Source organism: Schistocerca piceifrons, chromosome 1 (genome assembly GCF_021461385.2).
Source record: "Schistocerca piceifrons isolate TAMUIC-IGC-003096 chromosome 1, iqSchPice1.1, whole genome shotgun sequence".
Classification (NCBI taxonomy): domain Eukaryota; kingdom Metazoa; phylum Arthropoda; class Insecta; order Orthoptera; family Acrididae; genus Schistocerca; species Schistocerca piceifrons.
The window spans coordinates 523,018,376-523,030,050 of record NC_060138.1 but is presented as its reverse complement, the minus strand read 5'-3'; the positions used below and the strand labels follow the sequence as shown (position 1 = coordinate 523,030,050).

The following is an 11,675-nucleotide window of genomic DNA, read 5'->3' as shown; positions in this document are numbered from 1 at the left end:
CGGTTCCGGATTGAAGCGCCTAGAACCGCTCGCCCACAGCGGCCAGCTTTTCTGAACTGTAGGCCCTGGTTGGCATGTCATGATGAAACAAAATGTGATGTAGAATATCGTCGAAGCACCGCTGAGCTTCGGGTGCCGCTCATGAGAACCAAAGGGGTTCTGATATGAGTGTCAGTTAGCGCATCGCTAGTTCCTGCTACTAATAAGGCGAGTACACCGTTCGCTTGTTACATATTTTTGCGAGCTTTAAACAGGAGCGACTTATTTTCAGTTAACTGGGTAGTTACTAGTTTATCTTTGTAATTTCTTGCGTGTTTGTGTGCTTACTAGTCACAACCTTTTGTTTGAATAACAGTGTACTGTACAGTATCGCTGTTGCTATCGACCCTCGCATCGTACAGGCTTTTGTTTGTTTGGTTAGAACAGCTCATTGTCAGATTAAAACTGTGTGCCCGACCGAGACTCGAACTCGGGACCTTTGCCTTTCCCGGGCAAGTGCTCTACCAACTGAGCTACCGAAGCACGACTCACGCTCGGTACTCACAGCTTTACTTCTGCCAGTACCTCGTCTCCTACCTTCCAAACTTTACAGAAGCTCTCCTGCAAGCTGCGAAAGGCAAAGGTCCCGAGTTCGAGTCTCGGTCGGGCACACAGTTTTAATCTGCCAGGAAGTTTCATATCAGCGCACACTCCGCTGCAGAGTGAAAATCTCATTCCAGCTCATTGTCGGTTAGACTGTCAGTGAGAGGGCACTTCGATTTCCCACTGCTAATAAGGCGAGTACATCGTTCGTTTGTTGCATGTGTTTTTGAGCTTCAAACAGCAGCGACTGCGGTAATGGATACGAACTGTAATTGTTGTGTACAGATGCGAGGTGAGCAGGCGACCCTTCGCTCACTGCTCCAGGCTGCTTTGGCTTCCGTCACACAGCTTGAGGCTGCTGCAAAGGGGCATCACTGTGGGGGATCGGACGCGGGGACGCGAAGGACGTCGAGCACGTCCCACGTGTCCTCCGATCGGTCCAGTGCTGTGACCGCCCCGGGTACTGCCTGCACTGAGGTTGACCCCTCACCCTTGGTCGAGTGGGAGATCATTCCAAAGTCTGGCAGGCAGTGAAAAACTTTCCGAAGGGCCGATCGTAGGGCCTCCCCCGTTCGTTTGACGAACCGGTTTCGCGCGTTATTTGTGGCTGACAATGTCCCTGAGCCGGATGCAGCCACCCTGTTCCAGAGGAAGCTTCTCGGCCCGCAATGTCTGGGCATTCACAGAAGGTGGGTTTTCTGGTAGTTTGGAGCTCCAACGGTAGCCGCGTAATGGGGCCCCTTAGGAAGATGGGTGCCAAGTCGGGGAAGAAAGCCAGTGTGCACTCCGTGTGCATTCCGGGGGGAGTCATTCCGGATGTGGAAAGGGTGCTTCCGGATGCCATGAAGAGTACAGAGTGCAGCCAACTGCAGGTGGTGGCTCATGTCGGTACCACTGACGCGTGTCGCTTTGGATCGGAGCAGATTCTGTCTGGTTTCGGGCGGATAGCGGAAATGGTAAAGACTGCCAGTCTTGCTTCCGAGATTAAGGTGGAGCTCATCGTCTGCAACATCGTCGATAGAACCGACTGTGGTTCTTCAGAACAGAGCCAACTGGAGGGTCTGAATCAGAGGCTCAGGCGGTTCTGTGACCGTGTAGGCTGCAGCTGCCTTGACTTGCGCCATCTGGTGGCGGGTCTCCGCGTTCCGCCTGATAGGTCATGAGACTACTACACACAGGAGGCGGCTACACGGGTAGCGGTGGCTGTGTGGAAAGGACTGGGCGGTTTTTTAGGTTAGAGGGTCTCAGGGAACCACAGAAGGGGCGTGCGTCAGAAAGTGGGCAGGTAAAACACAGTAAGGTAGTTGTAGAAACGAATGGTATTGTAGTTGTAAACTGTCGTAGCTGTGTTGGAAAAGAACCAGAGTTCCAAGCTCTAATACAAAGCACTGAAGCTCAAATAGTTGTAGGTACGGAGAGCTGACTAAAGCCGGAAATAAGTTCAGCCGAAATTTTTTCAAACGATCTGACAGTGTTCAGAAAGGATAGATTAAATACAGTTGGTGGTGGAGTATTTATTGCTGTCAGAGGCAGTTTGACTTGTAGCGAAATTGAAGTAGATAGTTTGTGTGAAATAGTATGGGTAGAGGTTATACCTGACAATCGGAATAGTCGGTGGTGACTTTAATCTACCCTCGATATGCTGGGAAAATTATACGTTTAACGCCGGCGGCAGGCATAAAACGTCATCCGAAATTGTACTGAATGCTTTCTCAGAAAATTATTTTGGGCAATTGGCTCATGAGCCCACTCGAAGCGTAAATGTTTGCGAAAGCATACTTGACCTTTTAGCAACAAATAATCCTGGGCAAATAGTGAGTATTGTGACGAATACAGGGATTAGCGACCACAAGGCAATTGCTGTTAGGCTGAATACCGTAACATATACAACCATCAAAAAGAAACGCAAGTATATAAATTTAAAAAACTGATAAAATGCTCTTAACGCCTCTTTAAGAGACAGTCTTCACTCCTTCCGATCTGATCATCTAAGTGTAGAAAAGTTGTGGAATGTTTTCAGAGAGATAGTATCGACAGTACTTGAGAGATATATACCACATAAGTTAATAAGTGATGGCACTGATCCCCATGGTACACAAAACAGGTCAGATCGTTGTTGCAGAAGCAATGAAAAAAGCATGCCAAATTTAAAAGCATGCAAAATTCACAACTTTGATAAAATTTTACAGAAGTTCGAAATATGGCGCGTACTTTAATGAGAGATGCTATTAATAATTTCCACAACGAAATTCTGCCTCGAAATCCGGCAGAAAACCCAAAGAGATTCTGGTCATGCAAAAAGCACACCAGTGGCAAGACGCAATCAATACCTTCACTGCGCGGTAACAACGGTGAAGTCACTGTTGACAGTGCCACCAAAGCAGAGGTATTAAACACGGTTTTCCGAAACTCCTTCACCAAAGAAGATGAAGTAAAAATTCCTAAATTCTATCAAGAACAACTGCCAAGATGAGAAACATAGAAGTAGATATCCTCGGAGTAGCGAAGCAGCTTAAATCACTTAATAAGGGCAAGGCCTCCGGTCCAGATAGTATACCAGTCAGGTTCCTCTCAGAGTATGCTGATACAATAGCTCCATATTTATCAGTTATATACAACCACTCGCTCACAGAAAGATCTGTACCTAAATAATGGGAAATTGCTCAAGTCACACCAATACCCAAAAAGGGAAGTAGGAGTAATCCGCTGAATTACAGGCCTATATCACTAACGTCGATCTGCAGTAGGGTTTTGGAACATATACTGTATTCGTACATTATGAAATACCTCGAAGAAAACGATTTATTGACACATAGTCAGCACGGTTTCAGAAAATATCGTTCTTGTGAAACACAACTAGCTCTTTATAATCGTGAAGTAATAAGTGCTATTGACAGGGGATCTCAAATTGATTACATAGTTTTAGATTTCCAGAAGGCTTTCGACACCGTTCGTCACAAGCGTCTTCTAACCAAACTGCATGCCTACGGAGTATCGCCTCAGTTGTGCGACTGTACTCGTGGTTTCCTGTCAGAAAGGTCACAGTTCGTAGTAATAGACGGAAAGTCATCGAGTAAAACAGAAGTAATATCCGGCATTCCCCAAGGAAGTGTTATAGGCCCTCTATTGTTCCTTATCTATATTAATAACATAGGAGACAATCTGAGTAGCCGTCTTAGATTGTTTGCAGATGATGCTGTCATTTACCGTCTTGTAATTCATCAGATGATCAAAACGACTTGCAAAGTGATTTAGATAAGATTCTGTATGGTGCGAAAAGTGGGAATTGGCCCTGTTTAAGGAAAAGTGTGAAGTTATTCACATGAGTACTAAAAGAAATCATCTAAATTTCGATTACGCGATAAGTCAAGTAAATTTGAAGGCTGTAAATTCAACTAAATACTTAGGGATTACAATTACAAATAATCTAAATTGGAACGATCACATGGATAATATTGTGGGTAGAGCAAAACAAAGACTGCTATTCATTGGCAGAACACTTAGAAGGTGCAACAGGTCTACTAACGAGACTGCTTACACTACGCTTGTCTGCCGTATTCTGGAGTATTGCTATGCGGTGTGGGATCCGCATCAGGTGGGACTGACGGATGACATGGAAAATGTACAAAGAACGGCAGCTCGTTTTGTATTATCGCGAAATAGGAGAGGCAGTGTCACAGACATGATACGTGAATTGGAGTGGCAGTCATTAAAACAAAGGCGTTTTTCGTTGCGACGGGATCTTCTAATGAAGTTTCAATCACCAATTTTCTCCTCAGATTGCGAAAACATTCTATTGGCACCCACCTACATAGGGAGAAATGATCATCACGATAAAATAAGAGAAAGAAGGGCTCGCACAGAAAAATTTAAGCGCTCGTTTTTCCCGCGTGCCGTTCGAAACTGGAACAGTGGAGAAACAGCTTGAAGGTGGTTCATTGAACCCTCTGCCAGGCACTTTATTGTGAATAGCAGAGCAATCAGGTAGATGTATGAAAAGAAATGGCGTCCCAGACCATCGCTCCTGCTTGTCGGGCCGTATAGTGGGTGATGAACAGATTGGTATCCCATCGCTGTCCGAGGCGTCTCCAGACACGTCTTCGGCCTGGAATCTCATAGACTGGAGTAGAATTATTTTCATTTGGGAGTACCGCGTCAAGTTTTGCCCCGATGACAATTAAAGACGTGTCTGGGGCTGGGATATCAATCCAAATGTCAGAAGGCATGCAGTCTGACAACCAGGGGTGATGGTCTGTGGTGCCACTTCTTTTCATACGCGGCACACTTAAAGCACCGCAATATGTCGAAAATATTGTACACCCAGTTTTGTTCCCTTCATGGCAAGTCATCGAATGTCTCCGCAGCAGAAGGTGTCTCGATGTTGATCTAGCAACGTGGTCGGTAACGATTGCAGTCATCATCCAAATTCGGCCCTAGTTCAGTACAAATGTGTCGCCTGGTCAGATGAATTTTATTCACTAAAATTCTTTTGGGTATGTGACACACTGAGGAAGATCATTTACAACAGAGGCCGAGACCTCTGAGAAGCATTTTACTGATTGTGCGAACGGCCGCGAAAGCCTACGCTTACGATGAAGTTTGTCATACCAATTCGATGGATGTGTCCAGATACAGCGCCATCCAGGCAAACGGCTGCTCTAAGGATGTACCACGCCACAGATGCTGGTTTTGGATCGGTCTTATGCTATGCGGGACGTTCACCTTGGCTTCTATAGGATCTGCGATGGTAAGCAGAGACTTTATGCCAGCTGTGGACGATATAAATATTTTTGCAGGCCGTCTTTATTCTTGATGTCTTTCCCGACGACGATACAAGCTTCCGTAAGAACAATTGTCCGCTTCACCAAGCCAGAATCGTGCTACAGTGGTTTCGAATAGCATTATAGTCAGCCCTCATTGATGTCTAAGTTTTGAGTAGCCACGAAATTCGCATGATCTGAACCCGATGTAACACACGTAGAAAGCTACAGTGCGCTAGCCCCACGTCCACAAACCAGCGGCCAGTAATTTACGGGAACTGGGTGACCTGTGCGTAGACATCTGGCGCAACAAACCTCCTGAAGCCTACGAAGGACTTGTAGAATCCAAGTAACGCAGAATCTCTGCCCTAAGGCTTTCCAATGGCGGACAAATTCGACGTTAAGCAGATGGTCATGATGTTTTGGTTGATTAGTGCTAGATCCCAGTTGTAGAAGATCATTATTTTTCTTGTCGTTCAGTCAGATGTCCAAACGATGAAAGATGCCAACGGATATTCCTATTACTTAAATTCTAGTCGCAAATTACTCAAATTTATGCAGACAGCACGGTAATTCAGTCTCCCGAACACAAGACGAACACTATCAGAACAACATTTAGGTTTTCTGTTAACTTAGTATAGAAGGACATTGAAATGAATGACTGCATGTCGATTAATATTTAACTACAGCAACCGAGGGTTTAAATCGGTTTGGTGTATACTCGAGCTACTCAAGCTGCCGAATAATGGCAGGTCAGAGTAGTTCTAAACACTCATCGGGGATGTTACATAGCGGTCTATCAGTATCGCTTCGACTTACAAATTTTAAGACATGCTGCTTCAAATACACGAATGGACGGATACCTCTGAAAGAACCAAATGATCAAAGAACACGCACGATAACATATCGCCATTTTGAAGCACAAGGGGCGTTCAATAAGTAATGCAGCACTTTTTTTTCTGAAAGCAGGTTGGTTTACTTCAGGCTTCTCATACAACATATTGTTCCCCACTCTTCTGGCTACAGAACCCTTTTTTTCAATATTATCTCCGTTCATTGCCACGGCCTTACGCCACCTTACTGGGACGGCCTATACGCCCGCACGGTACCACTCTACTGGTCGACTTTGGAGCGTCTGTGCGGCTGGTCCCGGCGGGGACTCGAGTCCTCTCTCGGGCATGGGTGTGTGTGTTTGTCCTTAATTTAGGTGAAGTAGTGTGTAAGCTTAGGGACCGATGACATTAGCAGTTAAGTCCCACAGGATTTCACACACATTTGAACATTTTATACTTTGGAGCCAACGTCTTGATTCATCAATGAGCTTCTTATCATCAAAGAACTGCTTCCCACGGAGTGCATCCTTCATTGGGCCAAACGGATGGAAGTCTGAAGGTGCGAATTCCGGGCTGTTGGTCGTATGAGTAAGGACAAAATTAAAATGGCTCTAAGCAGTATGGGACATAACATCTGAGGTCATCAGTCCCCTAGAACTTAGAATGACTTAAGCCTAACTAACCTAAGGGCATCACACACATCCATGACCGAGGCCGGATTCGAACCTGCGACCGTAGCAGCAGCGCGGTATCGGACTGAAGCGCCTAGAACCGCTCGGTCGCAGAGGCCGGCTGAGTAAGGACAGTTCAATGAGATTTAGTGAGCTCCTCTCGAGCGCCCACTCTTGTCAGACGTTCAGTTGAGCAGCGAGGTATTTGACTGTCACCTTAAATGAGAATGCGCGCACTTCCATCACTGCAGGTCTCTCAGCTGTGTGCGGCCGGCTAGCGAGCGGGAGATCGGGAGATCGGACAGGTTTGCGCAACCTTGCTGCGATGATAACACGCCTTGCACAACGACTCACCGTGCTTTTGATGACTTCCAAGCCTCCGTACACATTCTTCGAAAACATATGAATATTTGCTATTCTCTGATTTTCCGGCAAAGGAAACTCAGTAACAGTTTCTGCCTGGAACACACCTCCGCTACAGACGCAACTTCGAAGCCACCACCTATCCGATCTTCATGAAACTATAGGGGCTTAAATATTAATATTTCACGATGACCCACAAAAAACTCCTCATTTTTTTCCAACCGAAACTGGCCGAGAAAGAAAACATGAGTTGCATTACTTATTGAACGCCCCTCCTGCCTCTGTAGAAACTGCCGGTATTAAATACCTCATCGTAGGGAGGAAGCGCCGTTTTATGCGGTGTCTTTCTGCCTCGTCGAAATGAAACTCCCGGCATTTAAGAAACAGTTAAAATCCATCCCCGCTTCGACTCCTTCCTGCAAATGCCAAGGTCTCTGGTACTTACAGACAGCTGGCCGCTATTCAGCCTTGACTCGGAAACTGCAAACTTGAACTTTGATTGAAATGTTTCCAGGTTAAATCTAATAAGCGGTTTTCAAGTCTCCTGTGGATTACCGCTGTAGTGAGCACTGTGGTTTCGTACACTTACATAGAAAACAAGAAAACGAAAAATTTATGTAATGCTGCTAATTTTAAATACCGACCGGTTGATAGCATTTTAACACTATATGGCCAGATGAAACCCTTGCCCATAACCCAGATATGTCCGTTTGACGGGTTATGCCGTAAACCTGCAAATGCTTACACAAACGATACTATGCAGTAGTGAAAAAGACAAAATAAAACGATATCCTGATTCAAGCCACAGCAACCAGTGTGGTGGATTGCTGTCATTCACAAGAAATTGTATGACGTTGTAACGCTTATCTTCTTACTTTCTCTTTGTGATAAAACTATGGAGAGGGTAAATGTCCCACAATCGCCTCTGACAAGCGGATGCTCGGATCTTTTAAAGTTCCTATATTCGTCCTCCTAAAACTCAAATCAAACGTGAGTAAAATTTGTATTTGATATCTAAGATAGTAAGAGTGCGCTTTCCAAAATCCGTAAGCAGTCACTACCTGCAATTACTCTTCTGCCACTTGTTAATCATACTGTCTATTTTCATGGTCAGACACTAAAAACAGTGTTACGATGGTGACTAAGGCAGCAATCAGCACGAGAAGACAGAATGTTCTCAGGAGTTCAACAAAGCTGAAAAATCCATTTTAAACAAAATATTTTTTGCGACTGACATAATAGTCTACCTCAGCGAACTATGGATGGTCCACAGTACGTTTGGTGGTTGGACTCCACACACTGAAGCAACTACAAGACGCTTATTGAGAGTTAATGAGTTGCCCAGAAGGCAACAGCCTCCTAAACGACTTCATATGGAAAACAAATTGCTGCATCTCCTGGAACTATACATATCCAAAAAAGTTTTGCATCACCTCGGTTCCGAGAGTTCCGGAACCTGTACAAAAACGGGAATAGAGATCAACATAAACATCATTTCTGTCCTTTTTATTGCTCATGAAAACCACACGTTTCATGTTGTACCACTATACAGAGGGATCTTCAGAGGTGGTGGTCCAGACTGCTGTACACACCGGTACCTGTAATACCCAGTAGTACGTCCTCTTGCACTGATGCATGCCTGTATTCGTCGTGGCTATACTATCCACAAGTTCATCAAGGCACTGTTGGTCCAGATTTTCCCACTCTTCAACGGAGATTCGGCGTAGATTCCTCGTAGTGAATGGTGGGTGACGTCGTCCATAAACAGCCCTTTTCAGGCGTTTTAGATAGTGTTCATGTCTGGAGAACATGCTGGCCACTCGAGTCGAGCGATGTCGTTATCCTGAAGGAAGTCATTAACAAAATGTGCACGATGGGGGTGGGAATTGTCGTCCTTGAAGACGAATGCCTCGCCAATTTGCTGCCGATATGGTTGGACTGTCGGTCGGAGGATGTAATTCACGTATCTTACAGCCGTTAAGGCACCTTCCATGACCACCAGCGACGTACATCGGCCCCACATATGCCACCCAAAACAGCAGACCACCTCCACCTTGCTGCACTCGCTGAACAGTGCGTCTAAGGCGATCAGCCTGCCCAGGTTGTCTCCAAACACGTCTCCGACGATTATCTGGTTATAGGCATATGCGACACTCATCGGGGAAGAGAACATGATACCAATCCTGAGCGGTCCATTCATCATGTTGTTAGGCCCATGTGTACCGCGCTGCCTGGTGTCGTGGTTGCAAAGATGGACCTCTCCATGGACGTCTGGAGTGAAGTTGCACTTCATGCAGCTTATTGAGCACAGTGAGTCGTAACACGACGTCCTGTGGCTGTACGAAAAGCATTACTCCACATGGTGGCATTACTGTTAGGATTCCTCCGAGCCATAATCCGTCGGTAGTGGTCATCTGCTACAGTAGTAGCCCTTGGGCGGCCCGAGTGCGGCATGTCATCGACAGTTCCTGTCTCTCTGTATCCCCTCCATGTCCGAAGAACATCGCTTTGTTTCACGCCGAGACGCCTGGACACTTCCCTTTGAGCCGTGCGTAGCTCATGTTAGTGCCATCTATTATTTAACATCTTGTTTTTACCGTACGGTAGCCTCGTCATTTTAATTTCAATTACTGGTGTCACTGAATTGCTGTCTTGCCTGCCCGTGAGTGGCAGCAGCAGCGTGTATCGATATTAGCCCTGCCGTGTTATCTTTGCTGGATGGCTATTACTTTCCGGTCGTCGTGTGTCGTGAAGTGAGATCGCACCTGGCAGTCGTTGAGTTGGAGAAGGACCAACAGGCAGTCAGGTCGCAGCACCAGTGCAGTCGGGCACAGCCAGTACCAGTTGCGACGACCGTTGCTTGATCGTTCGGTCGGTCGTCTCATCGACGACGTGTATTTGGGTCTGTTCCTTCACGTGCAGAGATGTCGGTTGTGCTCCCTCTGCATTGTTGGGCCTGAGCCAGTGTCTCTGGGACGTCGTCCGTCCGAAGGAAGTCAGTGAGTGGGAGACGCACCAGCAATGCAGTCACGACGGAGCAGCTGTCGCGGACGGACCAACAGTCCAGTCGGTCGGTTGGCGTGGAGCAGCAAGCAAGCCTCCTTCGCGCGGAGTCGGGCTGGAGCCGCTGGCGGCGTACTCGTGCGTTTGGAGTGTGAGGTGCCGCTTGTGAGTGCTATGAAGTTCGTCGCTCGCCAATCTTGGACATAAAAGTTTAGTCCTTACTATCGAACCTCAACTGTTTACATTTCTTCGTTTGTCGTTTTTGGGACATTCCCATGAGCAACAACGTGTGTGTATTTAAGTTGGCTAAGATTCCAGCTGTCTTCCTGTCGAATTGAACTTAATTTATTCCCTGTTATTGAAGTTCACCAGCGGTATCTTCTGTCTTGTAGCCCTTGACATTCCGGTTACCTGCCCTAATCGTTGACGTAATTTTAGGCAGTGTATTTTCCTCGTCATGTTGTTGCTGATCAGCGTGGCGTGTAGTTCGACAGCTGAGGTGTTGATGGTCGTTGTGGGCGCCAATATTCTGTGTGTCGTTGTATTGAAATCTTGTGGTCGTTTAGCTGGTTGCGTGGAGAGGAAGTGATTTGGTTGATTGGTCGGTCAGCTGTCTGTCGGTTGGGTTGCCTCCAGATTAAGAAATTGTTGGACAGGCTGCCTGTCTCACCTAAATGCGTTAGTGTCACAATCCCAGACCGACCCTTGGAAACTTCTGAGCGCTGTTCCGTGTCTGTTACATAGTAACTTGCCTGTAGTTTTAGTTATTTGGTTGATGTGTGGCATTCAGCTGAGTTTTTATATATCCTGAATTAATGTTCCTCTCTTGCCTTTTAGGCATAAGATTGTTATTCCTTATGTGGGGCTTTTAGCCGAATTTTACATAAAATCTTTTAAGGCATTAGGCCGATAAATTAGTGTGTTGATGTGTGGCCTTCAGCCGAGTATTAGTATCTCTCAAATTAATGTTCTTGTCTTGCCCTTAAGGCATAAGATTGTGATGCTTTTGTATGGTCTTCTGCCGAATTTTGCATTCAGTGTTTTAAGATAAGGCCTTCTGCCTTTTGATTGAAACTCTTCTCATTGCTTAATATGCGACCTCCAGCCGATTAGACTGAAGATTTAGAAAATATTCTTGGGTGAAACCTCCAGAAGAACCTTGTATTTCAACTTTTGCTTAGGCCTTGTTTCTTCCAGTTTAAGTGTGGCTTTCAGCGGATATAAAGTTAATCAAGGAGGTCGATTAAAGTTCTGAGTGTTTTGCAGTCTTGTTGTAATATTGAGTGTGAATAAATAAATTTGTATGTTGAATGCAACTGACATCAACCTGTTTTGACCCCTTTCCACAACCTAACCCACTCTGGCCTCCTAGCCCAGGCACTTCACCCTTGTTGAGCGCCCTTCCTGGCACAAAGTAACAATGCGGACGCGATCGAACCGCGGTATGAACCGTCTAGTCATGG

The 11,675-nt window shown here is 46.0% G+C and overlaps 1 non-coding gene across 1 annotated transcript; it reads right to left on the bottom strand.

The window, feature by feature from the left end:
• Nucleotides 1-448: 448 nt before the first annotated feature.
• Trnas-gga lies at nucleotides 449-523 on the bottom strand. Its single transcript has one exon. It is a non-coding gene; the product is annotated as a tRNA-Ser (tRNA).
• Nucleotides 524-11,675: the final 11,152 nt, after the last annotated feature.